The sequence below is a fragment of the Panulirus ornatus genome, chromosome 5 (genome assembly GCF_036320965.1).
Source record: "Panulirus ornatus isolate Po-2019 chromosome 5, ASM3632096v1, whole genome shotgun sequence".
NCBI lineage: Eukaryota > Metazoa > Arthropoda > Malacostraca > Decapoda > Palinuridae > Panulirus > Panulirus ornatus.
Genome location: NC_092228.1, coordinates 26052389 through 26070963, shown reverse-complemented (window position 1 = coordinate 26070963; position 18575 = coordinate 26052389). Strand labels below are relative to the sequence as shown.

The 18575-nt window shown below is 48.6% G+C and overlaps 1 protein-coding gene across 1 annotated transcript in view; it reads right to left on the bottom strand.

The window, feature by feature from the left end:
* The window catches only part of LOC139748635 (uncharacterized), a 707069-nt gene that overhangs the window by 135321 nt on the left and 553173 nt on the right, over positions 1 to 18575 (bottom strand). The window lies entirely within an intron of this gene.

The window sequence follows — 18575 nt, the reverse complement described above, 5'->3', positions numbered from 1 at the left end:
GTAATAACACTGTTCTAACATTCGTCCAGGGGTAATAACACTGTTCTAACATTCGTCCAGGGGAGATAACACTGTTCTAACATTCGTCCAGGGGAGATAACACTGTTCTAACATTCGTCCAGGGGTAATAACACTGTTCTAACATTCGTCCAGGGGTAATAACACTGTTCTAACATTCGTCCAGGGGAGATAACACTGTTCTAACATTCGTCCAGGGGAGATAACACTGTTCTAACATTCGTCCAGGGGAGATAACACTGTTCTAACATTCGTCCAGGGGTAATAACACTGTTCTAACATTCGTCCAGGGGTAATAACACTGTTCTAACATTCGTCCAGGGGTAATAACACTGTTCTAACATTCGTCCAGGGGAGATAACACTGTTCTAACATTCGTCCAGGGGAGATAACACTGTTCTAACATTCGTCCAGGGGTAATAACACTGTTCTAACATTCGTCCAGGGGAGATAACACTGTTCTAACATTCGTCCAGGGGAGATAACACTGTTCTAACATTCGTCCAGGGGTAATAACACTGTTCTAACATTCGTCCAGGGGAGATAACACTGTTCTAACATTCGTCCAGGGGAGATAACACTGTTCTAACATTCGTCCAGGGGTAATAACACTGTTCTAACATTCGTCCAGGGGAGATAACACTGTTCTAACATTCGTCCAGGGGAGATAACACTGTTCTAACATTCGTCCAGGGGTAATAACACTGTTCTAACATTCGTCCAGGGGAGATAACACTGTTCTAACATTCGTCCAGGGGAGATAACACTGTTCTAACATTCGTCCAGGGGAGATAACACTGTTCTAACATTCGTCCAGGGGTAATAACACTGTTCTAACATTCGTCCAGGGGAGATAGTGCCGTATGTTGTCCTAACATTCTTCCGAATGTGGGTAGTACAGTATGTTGCTGTAACATTCGCCTTCCCCGGGGGGGGGGGTAGGGGGAGCACAGTTTATATCTCCAACACTGGCGCAGGGGGCGGGGGGGGGGGTGGGGGGAGTATAGTTTTGTTGCTCCAACATTGGCCTCAGCGTGGGTGGGTGGGGGGGATAGTACAGTTTATTGCTCCAACACTGGCGCTGTGGGAGGTAAGGGGGGGGGGGTTGGGGGAGACAATATAGTGTGTGTGTGTGTGACTGGCAACATGTTTGTAACGTATTTCCTTACTATTGTTACAGGAGCCCAGGGCAAAGATTGTAGCGTGACGTACATGTTACGTTACAGGAGCCCAGGGCAAATATTGGAGTGTGACGTACATGTTACGTTACATAGCTTTACCTTCTAATATATCCTCATGACAGATCTAACAACGTATACTCCTGTTACATTATCATGATTCTCTCTCTCTCTCTCTCTCTCTCTCTCTCTCTCTCTCTCTCTCTCTCTCTCTCTCTGTGCAAGGGCTCACATATTCTGCTCTTTATCTCTACGTTATACTTTCCAGTATATATATATATATATATATATATATATATATATATATATATATATATATATATATATATATATATATTTTATGTTTATTTTGCTTTGTCGCTGTCTCCCGCGTTTGCGAGGTAGCGCAAGGAAACAGACGAAAGAAATGGCCCAACCCACCCCCATACACATGTATATACATACACGTCCACACACGCAAATATACATACCTATACATTTCAATGTACACATATATATACAGCACACAGACACATACATATATACCCATGCACACAATTCATACTGTCTGCCTTAATTCATTCCCATCGCCACCTCGCCACACGTGGAATACCATCCCCCTCCTCCCTTATGTGTGCGAGGTAGCGCTAGGAAAAGACAACAAAGGCCCCATTCGTTCACACTCAGTCTCTAGCTGCCATGCAATAATGCCCGAAACCACAGCTCCCTTTCCACATCCAGTCCCCACACAACTTTCCATGGTTTACCCCAGACGCTTCACATGCCCTGATTCAATCCACTGACAGCACGTCAACCCCATTATACCATATCGATCCAATTCACTCTATTTCTTGCCCGCCTTTCACACTCCTGCATGTTCAGGCCCCGATCACTCAAAATCTTTTTCACTCCATCTTTCCACCTCCAATTTGGTCTCCCACTTCTCCTCGTTCCCTCCACCTCCGACACATATATCCTCTTGGTCAATCTTTCCTCACTCATTCTCTCCATGTGCCCAAACCATTTCAAAACACCCTCTTCTGCTCTCTCAACCACACTCTTTTTATTTCCACACATCTCTCTTACCCTTACATTACTTACTCGATCAAACCACCGCACACCACATATTGTCCTCAAACATCTCATTTCCAGCACATCCACCCTCCAGCGCACAACTCTATCCATAACCCACGCCTCGCAACCATATAACATTGTTGGAACCACTATTCCTTCAAACATACCCATTTTTGCTTTCCGAGATAATGTTCTCGACTTCCACACATTCTTCAAGGCTCCCAGGGTTTTCGACCCCTCCCCCACCCTATGATTCACTTCCGCTTCCATGGTTCCATCCGATGCCAGATCCACTCCCAGATATCTAAAACACTTCACTTCCTCCAGTTTTTCTCCATTCAAACTTACCTCCCAATTGACTTGACCCTTAACCCTACTGTACCTAATAACCTTGCTCTTATTCGCATTTACTCTTAACTTTCTTCTTTCACACACTTTACTAAACTCAGTCACCAGCTTCTGCAGTTTCTCACACGAATCAGCCACCAGTGCTGTACCATCAGCGAACAACAACTGACTCATTTCCCAAGCTCTGTCATCCACAACAGACTGCATACTTGCCCCTCTTTCCAAAACTCTTGCATTCACCTCCCTAACAACCCCATCCATAAACAAATCAAACAACCATGAAGACATCACACACACCTGCCGCAAACCTACATTCACTGAGAACCAATCACTTTCCTCTCTTCCTACACGTACACATGCCTTACATCCTCGATAAAAACTTTTCACTGCTTCTAACAACTTGCCACCCACAACATATATTCTTAATACCTTCCACAGAGCATCTCTATCAACTCTATCATATGCCTTCTCCAGATCCATAAATGCTACATACAAATCCATTTGCTTTTCTAAGTATTTCTCACATACAGTCTTCAAAGCAAACACCTGATCCACACATCCTCTACCATATATATATATGAGGTGAGTTTGAATGGAGAAAAACTGGAGGAAGTGAAGTGTTTTAGATATCTGGGAGTGGATCTGGCAGCGGATGGAACCATGGAAGCGGAAGTGGATCATAGGGTGGGGGAGGGGGCGAAAATTCTGGGAACCTTGAAAAATGTGTGGAAGTCGAGAGCATTATCTCGGAAAGCAAAAATGGGTATGTTTGAAGGAATAGTGGTTCCAACAATGTTGTATGGTTGCGAGGCGTGGGCTATGGATAGAGTTGTGCGCAGGAGGATGGATGTGCTGGAAATGAGATGTTTGAGGACAATGTGTGGTGTGAGGTGGTTTGATCGAGTAAGTAACGTAAGGGTAAGAGAGATGTGTGGAAATAAAAAGAGCGTGGTTGAGAGAGCAGAAGAGGGTGTTTTGAAGTGGTTTGGGCACATGGAGAGAATGAGTGAGGAAAGATTGACCAAGAGGATATATGTGTCGGAGGTGGAGGGAACGAGGAGAAGAGGGAGACCAAATTGGAGGTGGAAAGATGGAGTGAAAAAGATTTTGTGTGATCGGGGCCTGAACATGCAGGAGGGTGAAAGGAGGGCAAGGAATAGAGTTAATTGGAGCGATGTGGTATACCGGGGTTGACGTGCTGTCAGTGGATTGAATCGTGGCATGTGAAGCGTCTGGGGTAAACCATGGAAAGCTGTGTAGGTATGTATATTTGCGTGTGTGGACGTATGTATATACATGTGTATGGGGGTGGGTTGGGCCATTTCTTTCGTCGTTTCCTTGCGCTACCTCGCAAACGCGGGAGACAGCGACAAAGCAAAAAAAAAAAAAAAAAATATATATATATATATATATATATATATATATATATATATATATATATATATATATATATATATATATATATATATACTATTCGCCATTTCCCGCGCGTTAGCGAGGTAGCGTTAAGAACAGATGACTGAGCCTTTGAGGGAATATTCTCACTTGGCCTCCTTCTCTGTTCCTTCTTTTGGAAAATTAAAAACGAGAGGGGAGGATTTCCAGCCCCCCGCTCCCTCCCTTTTATTCGCCTTCTACGACACGCAGGGAATACGTGGGAAGTATTCTTTCTCCCCTATCCCCAGGGATAATATATATATATATATATATATATATATATATATATATATATATATATATATATATATATATATATATATATATATATATATATATATATATAACTAGTTGACTGGTGTATATAAACCATCATGTGTGACCTGGGTGGTATGGCTGACACTCAGGGATCGTGCGTGACCTGGGTGTCATAGCTAACACTCAGGGATCGTGTGTAACCTGGGTGACATGGCTGACGCTTAGGGATCGTGTGTGACCTGGGTGGTATGGCTGACACTTAGGGGTCGTGCGTGACCTGGATGGTATGGGTGACACTCAGGGATCGTGTGTGACCTGGGTGTCATAGCTAACACTCAGGGATCGTGTGTGACCTGGGTGACATGGCTGACACCTAGGGATCGTGTGTGACCTGGGTGGCATGGCTGAAACTTAGTGAACATGTGTGACCTGGGTGGCATGGCTGACACTTATTGATCGTGTGTGACCTGAGTGGTATGGCTGACACTCAGGGATCGTGTGTGACCTGGGTGTCATAGCTAACACTCAGGGATCGTGTGTGACCTGGGTGGCGTGGCTGACACTTATTGATCGTGTGTGACCTGCGTGGCATGGCTGACACTTAGGGATCGTGTGTGACCTGGGTGGCATGGCTGACACTTATTGATCGTGTGTGACCTGGGTGGCATGGCTGACACTTATTGATCGTGTGTGACCTGGGTGGCATGGCTGACACTTAGGGATCGTGTGTGACCTGGGTGGCATGGCTGACTATTATTGATCGTGTGTGACCTGGGTGGAATGGCTGACACTTAGGGATCGTGTGTGACCTGGGTGGCATGGCTTACACTTATTGATCGTGTGTGACCTGGGTGGCATGGCTGACATTCAGGGATCGTATGTGACCTGGGTGTCATAGCTAACACTCAGGGATCGTGTGTGACCTGGGTGGCATGGCTGACTATTATTGATCGTGTGTGACCTGGGTGGCATGGCTGACACTTAGGGATCGTGTGTGACCTGGGTGGCATGGCTGACACTTATTGATCGTGTGTGACCTGGGTGGTATGGCTGACACTTAGGGATCGTGTGTGACCTGGGTGTCATAGCTAACACTCAGGGATCGTGTGTGACCTGGGTGGCATGGCTGACACTCAGGGATCGTGTGTGACCTGGGTGTCATAGCTAACACTCAGGGATCGTGTGTGACCTGGGTGGCATGGCTGACTATTATTGATCGTGTGTGACCTGGGTGGCATGGCTGACACTTAGGGATCGTGTGTGACCTGGGTGGCATGGCTGACACTTATTGATCGTGTGTGACCTGGGTGGTATGGCTGACACTCAGGGATCGTGTGTGACCTGGGTGTCATAGCTAACACTCAGGGATCGTGTGTGACCTGGGTGGCATGGCTGACACTCAGAGATCGTGTGGAGGGCATGGCTGTTGGAGGAGCTGGTGATGTCTGGCCCCAGCTGCTGGTGTTGGAGGAGCTGGTGATGTCTGGCCCCAGCTGCTGGTGTTGGAGGGATGGTTGTGTTGGAGTGGTCTGGTGGTGTGGGCCTCCAGCAAGCCACAGGGGAGGGACTGAGGTGAACAAGACCATGGCTGATATGTCCAAATTCAATAATAAGAGATGAACACTGTCGCCATCCATCTACGGCGCCACCACCATCACCATCACCACCACCATCCCCACCATCCCCACCATCACCACCATCACCACCATCCCCACCATCACCACCATCACCACCATCACCACCATCACCACCATCCCCACCATCACCACCATCCCCACCATCACCACCATCACCACCATCCCCAACATCTCCACCATCACCACCATCACCACCATCACCACCATCCCCACCATCCCCACCATCACCACCATCACCACCATCCCCACCATCACAACCATCACCACCATCCCCACCGATCACCACCATCACCACCAACACCACCTATCACCACCATCCCCACCATCACCACCATCACCACCATCACCACCATCCCACCATCACCACCATCACCACCATCACCACCATCCCCACCATCACCACCATCCCCACCATCACCACCATCACCACCATCCCCACCATCACAACCATCACCACCATCCCCACCATCACCACCATCACCACCATCACTACCATCACCACCATCACCACCATCCCCACCATCACCACCATCCCCACCATCACCACCATCACCACCATCCCCACCATCACCACCATCACCACCATCACCACCACCATCACCATCACCACCATCCCCACCATCACCACCATCACCACCATCACCACCATCAGCCCACCATCACCACCATCACCACCCCATCAACCACCATCACCACCAACCCACCACTCATCACCACCATCCCACCATCACCACCATCACCACCATCACCACCATCACCACCATCACCCACCATCACCACCATCACCACCCATCACCACCATCCCCACCATCACCACCATCACCACCATCACCACCCATCCCCACCATCACCACCATCCCCACCATCACCACCATCAACCACCATCCCCACCATCACAACCATCACCCACCATCCCACCATCACCACCATCACCACCATCACTACCATCACCACCATCACCACATCCCCACCATCACCACCATCCCCACCATCACCACCATCACCACCATCCCCACCATCACCACCATCACCACCATCACCACCACCATCACCATCACCACCATCCCCACCATCACCACCATCACCACCATCACCACCATCCCCACCATCACCACCATCACCACCATCACCACCATCACCACCAACCCCACCATCACCACCATCCCCACCATCACCACCATCACCACCATCACCACCATCCCACCCACCATCACCACCATCCCCACCATCACCACCATCACCACCATCACCACCATCACCACCATCCCCACCCACCATTACCACCATCACCACCATCACCACCATCCCCACCATCACCACCCACCATCACCACCATCACCACCATCACCACCATCCCCACCCACCATCACCACCATCCCCACCATCACCACCATCACCACCATCACCACCATCCCCACCCACCATACCACCATCACCACCATCACCACCATCCCCACCATCACCACCATCACCACCATCACCACCATCACCACCATCCCACCATCACCACCATCCCCACCATCCCACCATCACCACCATCCCCACCATCACCACCATCACACCATCACCACCATCACACCATCCCCACCATCACCACCATCACCCACCATCCCCACCATCACCACCATCCCCACCATCACACCATCCCACCATCACCACCACCATCACCACCATCACAACCATCCCCACCATCCCCACCATCCCCACCATCACCACCATCACCACCATCCCACCACCCACCATCACCACCATCCCCACCATCCCCACCCACCATCCCACCATCACCACCATCCCCACCATCACACCATCCCACCATCACCCCTTCCCACCATACCACCTCCCACATCACCACATCCCCACCATCCCCACCATCCCACCATCACCACCATCCCCACACCCCACCATCACCACCTCACAACATCACCACCCTCCCACCATCCAATCCCCACCACCATCACCCACCATCCACACCTATCCCACCATCCCACCATCACCTACACCATCCCCTCACAACCATCCCCACATCACCAACCATTCCCCCTCCAATCCCACTCATCCCACCATCACCCACCCCCCACCATCACCACCATCCCACCATCCCACCATACCACCATCACCACCATCCCACCTCACCACCTTCCCACATCCACACACCAACCATCACCCCCACCATCACCACCATCCCACATCAAACCACCCACACCATCACACACCACCCCCATCACCCACCTCACCACCTCACCCCCATCACCACCAACCCCACACACCACCACCATCCCCACCATCACCACCATCACCACCATCACCACCATCCCCACCCACCATCACCACCATCCCCACCATCACCACCATCACCACCATCACCACCATCACCACCATCCCCACCCACCATTACCACCATCACCACCATCACCACCATCCCCACCATCACCACCCACCATCACCACCATCACCACCATCCCCACCCACCATCACCACCATCACCACCATCACCACCATCACCACCTTCACCACCATCACCACCATCCCCACCCACCATTACCACCATCACCACCATCACCACCATCCCCACCATCACCACCCACCATCACCACCATCACCACCATCACCACCATCACCACCATCCCCACCATCACCACCATCCCCACCATCCCCACCATCACCACCATCCCCACCATCACACCATCACCACCATCACCACCATCACAACCATCCCCACCATCCCCACCATCACCACCATCCCCACCATCCCCACCATCCCCACCATCACCACCATCCCCACCATCACCACCATCACCACCATCACCACCATCCCCACCATCCCCACCATCCCCACCATCCCCACCATCACCACCATCCCCACCATCCCCACCATCACCACCATCCCCACCATCCCCCACCATCCCCACCATCACCACCATCCCCACCATCACCACCATCCCCACCATCACCACCATCACCACCATCCCCACCATCCCCACCATCACCACCATCCCCACCATCACCACCATCACCACCATCCCCACCATCACCACCATCCCCACCATCACCACCATCCCCACCATCACCACCATCACCACCATCACCACCATCACCACCATCCCCACCATCACCACCATCCCCACCATCCCCACCATCACCACCATCACCACCATCACCACCATCACCACCATCACCACCATCACCACCATCACCACCATCACCACCATCCCCACCATCACCACCATCACCACCATCACCACCATCCCCACCATCACCACCATCACCACCATCCCCACCATCACCACCATCCCCACCATCCCCACCCACCATCCCCACCATCACCACCATCCCCACCATCCCCACCATCACCACCATCCCCACCATCCCCACCATCACCACCATCCCCACCATCACCACCATCCCCACCATCCCCACCCACCATCCCCACCATCCCCACCATCCCCACCATCACCACCATCACCACCATCACCACCATCCCCACCATCACCACCATCCCCACCATCACCACCATCACCACCATCCCCACCATCCCCACCCACCATCCCCACCATCACCACCATCCCCACCATCCCCACCATCACCACCATCACCACCATCACCACCATCCCCACCATCACCACCATCCCCACCATCACCACCATCACCACCATCACCACCATCCCCACCATCACCACCATCACCACCATCACCACCATCACCACCATCCCCACCATCACCACCATCACCACCATCCCCACCATCACCACCATCACCACCATCCCCACCATCACCACCATCACCACCATCACCACCATCCCCACCATCACCACCATCCCCACCATCACCACCATCACCACCATCCCCACCATCACCACCATCACCACCATCACCACCATCACCACCATCACCACAGCAAGAGAGGCATGACTATCCACAGCATGAGAGGCAGTGACCGTAATGTAATGGGATCTTACGCAGCCTTGCCCCTCACTCATTCCCTCCTGCTGCAACACCAAATGATTTTACGACTACATTCTTCACCTTCCAGAAGGAAGCCACTTCTAGATGAGGGAGGGGCAGGGCCACCAGAAGGCAGCCACTTCTGGATGAGCGAGGGGCAGGACCACCAGAAGGCAGCCACTTCTAGATGAGGGAGGGGCAGGGCCACCAGAAGGCAGCCACTTCTAGATGAGGGAGGGGCAGGGCCACCAGAAGGAAGCCACTTCTAGATGAGGGAGGGGCAGGACCACCAGAAGGAAGCCACTTCTAGATGAGGGAGGGGCAGGGACACCAGAAGGAAGCCACTTCTAGATGAGGGAGGGGCAGGACCACCAGAAGGAAGCCACTTCTAGATGAGGGAGGGGCAGGGCCACCAGAAGGAAGCCACTTCTAGATGAGGGAGGGGCAGGGCCACCAGAAGGAAGCCACTTCTAGATGAGGGAGGGGCAGGACCACCAGAAGGAAGCCACTTCTAGATGAGGGAGGGGCAGGGCCACCAGAAGGAAGCCACTTCTAGATGAGGGAGGGGCAGGACCACCAGAAGGAAGCCACTTCTAGATGAGTGAGGGGCAGGACCACCAGAAGGAAGCCACTTCTAGATGAGGGAGGGGCAGGGCCACCAGAAGGCAGCCACTTCTAGATGAGGGAGGGGCAGGGCCACCAGAAGGAAGCCACTTCTAGATGAGCGAGGGGCAGGACCACCAGAAGGAAGCCACTTCTAGATGAGGGAGGGGCAGGGCCACCAGAAGGAAGCCACTTCTAGATGAGGGAGGGGCAGGACCACCAGAAGGAAGCCACTTCTAGATGAGCGAGGGGCAGGACCACCAGAAGGAAGCCACTTCTAGATGAGGGAGGGGCAGGGCCACCAGAAGGAAGCCACTTCTAGATGAGGGAGGGGCAGGGCCACCAGAAGGAAGCCACTTCTAGATGAGGGAGGGGCAGGACCACCAGAAGGAAGCCACTTCTAGATGAGCGAGGGGCAGGACCACCAGAAGGAAGCCACTTCTAGATGAGGGAGGGGCAGGGCCACCAGAAGGAAGCCACTTCTAGATGAGGGAGGGGCAGGGCCACCAGAAGGAAGCCACTTCTAGATGACGGAGGGGCAGGACCACCAGAAGGAAGCCACTTCTAGATGAGGGAGGGGCAGGGCCACCAGAAGGAAGCCACTTCTAGATGAGGGAGGGGCAGGGCCACCAGAAGGCAGCCACTTCTAGATGAGCGAGGGGCAGGACCACCAGAAGGCAGCCACTTCTAGATGAGGGAGGGGCAGGGCCACCAGAAGGCAGCCACTTCTAGATGAGGGAGGGGCAGGGCCACCAGAAGGCAGCCACTTCTAGATGAGGGAGGGGCAGGACCACCAGAAGGAAGCCACTTCTAGATGAGGGAGGGGCAGGGCCACCAGAAGGCAGCCACTTCTAGATGAGGGAGGGGCAGGGCCACCAGAAGGAATCCACTTCTAGATGAGGGAGGGGCAGGGCCACCAGAAGGAATCCACTTCTAGATGAGCGAGGGGCAGGACCACCAGAGGGAAGCCACTTCTAGATGAGGGAGGGGCAGGGACACCAGAAGGCAGCCACTTCTAGATGAGCGAGGGGCAAGACCACCAGAAGGAAGCCACTTCTAGATGAGGGAGGGGCAGGAACACCAGAAGGCAGCCACTTCTAGATGAGGGAGGGGCAGGGACACCAGAAGGAATCCACTTCTAGATGAGGGAGGGGCAGGACCACAAGAGGGACGCCACTTCTAGATGAGGGAGGGGCAGGGACACCAGAAGGAAGCCACTTCTAGATGAGGGAGGGGCAGGGCCACCAGAAGGAAGCCACTTCTAGATGAGTGAGGGGCAGGGCCACCAGAAGGAAGCCACTTCTAGATGAAGGAGGGGCAGGGCCACCAGAAGGAAGCCACTTCTAGATGAGGGAGGGGCAGGGCCACCAGAAGGCAGCCACTTCTAGATGAGGGAGGGGCAGGACCACCAGAAGGAAGCCACTTCTAGATGAGGGAGGGGCAGGGCCACCAGAAGGAAGCCACTCCTAGATGAGGGAGGGGCAGGACCACCAGAAGGAGGCCACTTCTAGATGAGGGAGGGGCAGGACCACCAGAAGGAAGCCACTTCTAGATGAGGGAGGGGTAGGGCCACCAGAAGGAAGCCACTTCTAGATGAGGGAGGGGCAGGGCCACCAGAAGGAAGCCACTTCTAGATGAGGGAGGGGCAGGACCACCAGAAGGAGGCCACTTCTAGATGAGGGAGGGGCAGGACCACCAGAAGGAGGCCACTTCTAGATGAGGGAGGGGCAGGACCACCAGAAGGCAGCCACTTCTAGATGAGGGAGGGGCAGACCACCAGAAGGCAGCCACTTCTAGATGAGGGAGGGGCAGGACGACCAGAAGGCAGCCACTTCTAGATGAGGGAGGGGCAGGACCACCAGAAGGAAGCCACTTCTAGATGAGGGAGGGGCAGGACCACCAGCCTCCCTCTCACCCTGCTGGGGGAGGTGTTGCATGACTTCTCCATCAGTAACTACGACACCAGGTAACCTGGACCCAGGATGGGTCAGGCAGGATGAACCAAGACTAGAACCAGGTTAACTGCATGACCTGGCGTGAGGTCAGCGGTCGTCAAGTTTGCAGTAACTTCCTGGGTGAGGAAAGTGGAGGATGTGGTGGCGTCAGCACTGAGGGCGGGAGTTAAGACGGCCTGTGTGGACCAACGAGATGGTCCTATAACTGGATATCTCTAGTTCCTCAGACCACGAACAGAGGGCGTCCCCCAGACCATAGACCAATGGTTTGGTCACATGGAGAGAATGAGTGAGGAAAGATTGACCAAGAGGATATATGTGTCAGAGGTGGAGGGAAACGAGGAGAAGTGGGAGACCAAATTGGAGGTGGAAGGATGGAGTGAAAAAGATTTTGAGCGATCAGGGCCTGAACATGCAGGAGGGTGAAAGGCTTGCAGGAATAAAGTGAATTGGAACGATGTGGTATACCGGGGACGACGTGCTGTTAATGGATTGAACCAGGGCATGTAAAGCGTTTGGGGTAAACCATGGAAAGCTCTGTGGGGCCTGGATGTGGAAAGGGAGTTGTGGTTTCGGTGCATTATTACATGACAGCTAGAGACTGAGTGTGAACGAATGTGGCCTTTGTTGTCTTTTGCTAGCGCTACCTCGCGCACATGAGGGGGAGGGGGTTGTTATTTCATGTGTGGCGAGGTGGCGACGAGAATGAATAAAGGCAGCAAGTATGAATTATGTACATATGTATATATGTATATGTCTGTGTGTGTATATATATGCATACATCGAAATGTATAGGTATGTGTATGTGCGTGTGTGGACGTGTATGTATATACATGTGTACGTGGGTGGGTTAGGGCATTCTTTCGTCTGTTTCCTTGCGCTACCTCGCTAATGTGGAAGACAGCGACAAAGTATGATAATACGTATGTATATATATATATATATATATATATATATATATATATATATATATATATATATATATATATATATATATATATATATATATATATATATATATATATATATATATGTATATATATATATATATATATATATATATATATATATATATATATATATATATATATATATATATATATATATATATATGTATATATATATATATATATATATATATATATATATATATATATATATATATATATATATATATATATATATATATATATATATATATATATACATATATATATATATATATATATTATATATATATATATATATATATATATATATATATATATATATATATATATATATATATATATATATATAATGTCCAAAACATACCATTGTTTTGGACAATCACATGTTTACCAAATGGCGCCCTAGCTTCGTCTCTTCGATGTATATCATCTGACTGTTATATTTCTCTCTTTTGTCTCCCCTGATGATATTATTACATGAAAGTGCACTTGGGAACTTTTCGTGTTTCATTTTCCCCGTGTACTCATAGGAATATATATATATATATATATATATATATATATATATATATATATATATATATATATATATATATATATATATATATATATATATATATATATATATATATATATATATATATATATATGTGTGGATCAGGTGTTTGCTTTGAAGAATGTATGTGAGAAATACTTAGAAAAGCAAATGGATTTGTATGTAGCATTTATGGATCTGGAGAAGGCATATGATAGAGTTGATAGAGATGCTTTGTGGAAGGTATTAAGAATATATGGTGTGGGAGGAAAGTTGTTAGAAGCAGTGAAAAGTTTTTATCGAGGATGTAAGGCATGTGTACGTGTAGGAAGAGAGGAAAGTGATTGGTTCTCAGTGAATGTAGGTTTGCGGCAGGGGTGTGTGATGTCTCCATGGTTGTTTAATTTGTTTATGGATGGGGTTGTTAGGGAGGTAAATGCAAGAGTTTTGGAAAGAGGGGCAAGTATGAAGTCTGTTGGGGATGAGAGAGCTTGGGAAGTGAGTCAGTTGTTGTTCGCTGATGATACAGCGCTGGTGGCTGATTCATGTGAGAAACTGCAGAAGCTGGTAATAAAAAAATAAAAAATATATATATATATATATATATATATATATATATATATATATATATATATATATATATATATATATATATATATATATATATATATATTTATTTTTTTTATACTTTGTCGCTGTCTCCCGCGTTTGCGAGGTAGCGCAAGGAAACAGACGAAAGAAATGGCCCAACCCCCCCCCCCCATACACATGTATATACATACGTCCACACACGCAAATATACATACCTACACAGCTTTCCATGGTTTACCCCAGACACTTCACATGCCTTGATTCAATCCACTGACAGCACGTCAACCCCGGTATACCACATCGCTCCAATTCACTCTATTCCTTGCCCTCCTTTCACCCTCCTGCATGTTCAGGCCCCGATCACACAAAATCTTTTTCACTCCATCTTTCCACCTCCAATTTGGTCTCCCTCTTCTCCTTGCTCCCTCCACCTCCGACACATATATCCTCTTGGTCAATCTTTCCTCACTCATCCTCTCCATGTGCCCAAACCACTTCAAAACACCCTCTTCTGCTCTCTCAACCACGCTCTTTTTATTTCCACACATCTCTCTTACCCTTATGTTACTCACTCGATCAAACCACCTCACACCACACATTGTCCTCAAACATCTCATTTCCAGCATATCCATCCTCCTGCGCACAACTCTATCCATAGCCCACGCCTCGCAACCATACAACATTGTTGGAACCACTATTCCTTCAAACATACCCATTTTTGCTTTCCGAGATAATGTTTTCGACTTCCACACATTCTTCAAGGCTCCCTAGAATTTTCGCCCCCTCCCCCACCCTATGATCCACTTCCGCTTCCATGGTTCCATCCGCTGCCAGATCCACTCCCAGATATCTAAAACACTTCACTTCCTCCAGTTTTTCTCCATTCAAACTCACCTCCCAATTGACGACCCTCAACCCTACTGTACCTAATAACCTTGCTCTTATTCACATTTACTCTTAACTTTCTTCTTCCACACACTTTACCAAACTCAGTCACCAGCTTCTGCAGTTTCTCACATGAATCAGCCACCAGCGCTGTATCATCAGCGAACTACAACTGACTCACTTCCCAAGCTCTCTCATCCCCAACAGACTTCATACTTGCCACTCTTTCCAAAACTCTTGCATTTACCTCCCTAACAACCCCATCCATAAACAAATTAAACAACCATGGAGACATCACACACCCCTGCCGCAAACCTACATTCACTGAGAACCAATCACTTTCCTCTCTTCCTACACGTACACATGCCTTACATCCTCGATAAAAACTTTTCACTGCTTCTAACAACTTGCCTCCCACACCATATATTCTTAATACCTTCCACAGAGCATCTCTATCAACTCTATCATATGCCTTCTCCAGATCCATAAATGCTACATACAAATCCATTTGCTTTTCTAAGTATTTCTCACATACATTCTTCAAAGCAAACAACTGATCCACACATCCTCTACCACTTCTGAAACCACACAGCTCTTCCCCAATCTGATGCTCTGTACATGCCTTCACCCTCTCAATCAATACCCTCCCATATGATTTACCAGGAATACTCAACAAACTTATACCTCTGTAATTTGAGCACTCACTCTTATCCCCTTTGCCTTTGTACAATGGCACTATGCACGCATTCCGCCAAATATATATATATATATATATCTTTTTTTTCTTTTTTTTTGCTTTGTCGCTGTCTCCCGCGTTTGCGAGGTAGCACAAGGAAACAGACGAAAGAAATGGCCCAACCCACCCCCATACACATGTATATACATACGTCCACACACGCAAATATACATACCTACACAGCTTTCCATGGTTTACCCCAGACGCTTCACATGCCTTGATTCAATCCACTGACAGCACGTCAACCCCGGTATACCACATCGCTCCAATTTACTCTATTCCTTGCCCTCCTTTCACCCTCCTGCATGTTCTGGCCCCGATCACACAAAATCTTTTTCACTCCATCTTTCCACCTCCAATTTGGTCTCCCTCTTCTCCTCGTTCCCTCCACCTCCGACACATATATCCTCTTGGTCAATCTTTCCTCACTCATTCTCTCCATGTGACCAAACCATTTCAAAACACCCTCTTCTGCTCTCTCAACCACGCTCTTTTTATTTCCACACATCTCTCTTACCCTTACGTTACTTACTCGATCAAACCACCTCACACCATACATTGTCCTCAAACATCTCATTTCCAGCACATCCATCCTCCTGCGCACAACTCTATCCATAGTCCACGCCTCGCAACCATACAACATTGTTGGAACCACTATTCCTTCAAACATACCCATTTTTGCTTTCCGAGATAATGTTCTCGACTTCCACACATTCTTCAAGGCTCCCAGAATTTTCGCCCCCTCCCCCACCCTATGATCCACTTCCGCTTCCATGTTTCCATCCGCTGCCAGATCCACTCCCAGATATCTAAAACACTTTACTTCCTCCAGTTTTTCTCCATTCAGACTCACCTCCCAATTGACTTGACCCTCAACCCTACTGTACCTAATAACCTTGCTCTTATTCACATTTACTCTTAACTTTCTTCTTTCACACACTTTACCAAACTCAGTCACCACCTTCTGCAGTTTCTCACATGAATCAGCCACCAGCGCTGTATCATCAGCGAACAACAACTGACTCACTTCCCAAGCTCTCTCATCCCCAACAGACTTCATCCTTGCCCCTCTTTCCAAAACTCTTGCATTCACTTCCCTAACAACCCCATCCATAAACAAATTAAACAACCATGGAGACATCACACACCCCTGCCGCAAACCTACATTCACTGAGAACCAATCACTTTCCTCTCTTCCTACACGTACACATGCCTTACATCCTCGATAAAAACTTTTCACTGCTTCTAACAACTTGCCTCCCACACCATATATTCTTAATACCTTCCACAGAGCATCTCTATCATCTCTATCATATGCCTTCTCCAGATCCATAAATGCTACATACAAATCCATTTGCTTTTCTAAGTATTTCTCACATACATTCTTCAAAGCAAACAACTGAGCCACACATCCTCTACCACTTCTGAAACCACACTGCTCTTCCCCAATCTGATGCACTGTACATGCCTTCACCTTCTCAATCAATACCCTCCCATACAATTTGCCAGGAATACTCAACAAACTTATACCTCTGTAATTTGAGCACTCACTCATCCCCTTTGCCTTTGTACAATGGCACTATGCAAGCATTCCGCCAATCCTCAGGCACCTCACCATGAGTCATACATACATTAAATAACCTTACCAACCAGTCAATAATACAGTCACCCCCTTTTTTAATAAATTCCACTGCAATACCATCCAAACCTGCTGCCTTGCCGGCTTTCATCTTCCGCAAAGCTTTTACTACCTCTTCTCTGTTTACCAAATCATTTTCCCTAACCCTCTCACTTTGCACACCACCTCGACCAAAACACCCTATATCTGCCACTCTATCATCAAACACATTCAACAAACCTACAAAATACTCACTCCATCTCCTTCTCACATCACCACTACTTGTTATCACCTCCCCATTTGCGCCCTTCACTGAAGTTCCCATTTGCTCCCTTGTCTTACGCACTTTATTTACCTCCTTCCAGAACATCTTTTTATTCTCCCTAAAATTTAATGATACTCTCTCACCCCAACTCTCATTTGCCCTCTTTTTCACCTCTTGCACCTTTCTCTTGACCTCCTGTCTCTTTCTTTTATACGTCTCCCACTCAATTTCATTTTTTCCCTGCAAAAATCGTCCAAATGCCTCTCTCTTCTCTTTCACTAATATTCTTACTTCTTCATCCCACCACTCACTACACTTTCTAATCAGCCCACCTCCCACTCTTCTCATGCCACAAGCATCTTTTGCGCAATCCATCACTGATTCTCTAAATACATCCCATTCCTCCCCCACTCCCCTTACTTCCATTGTTCTCACCTTTTTCCATATATTTATATATATATATATATATATATATATATATATATATATATATATATAGATATATATATATATATATATATATATATATATATATATATATATATATATATATATATATATATATA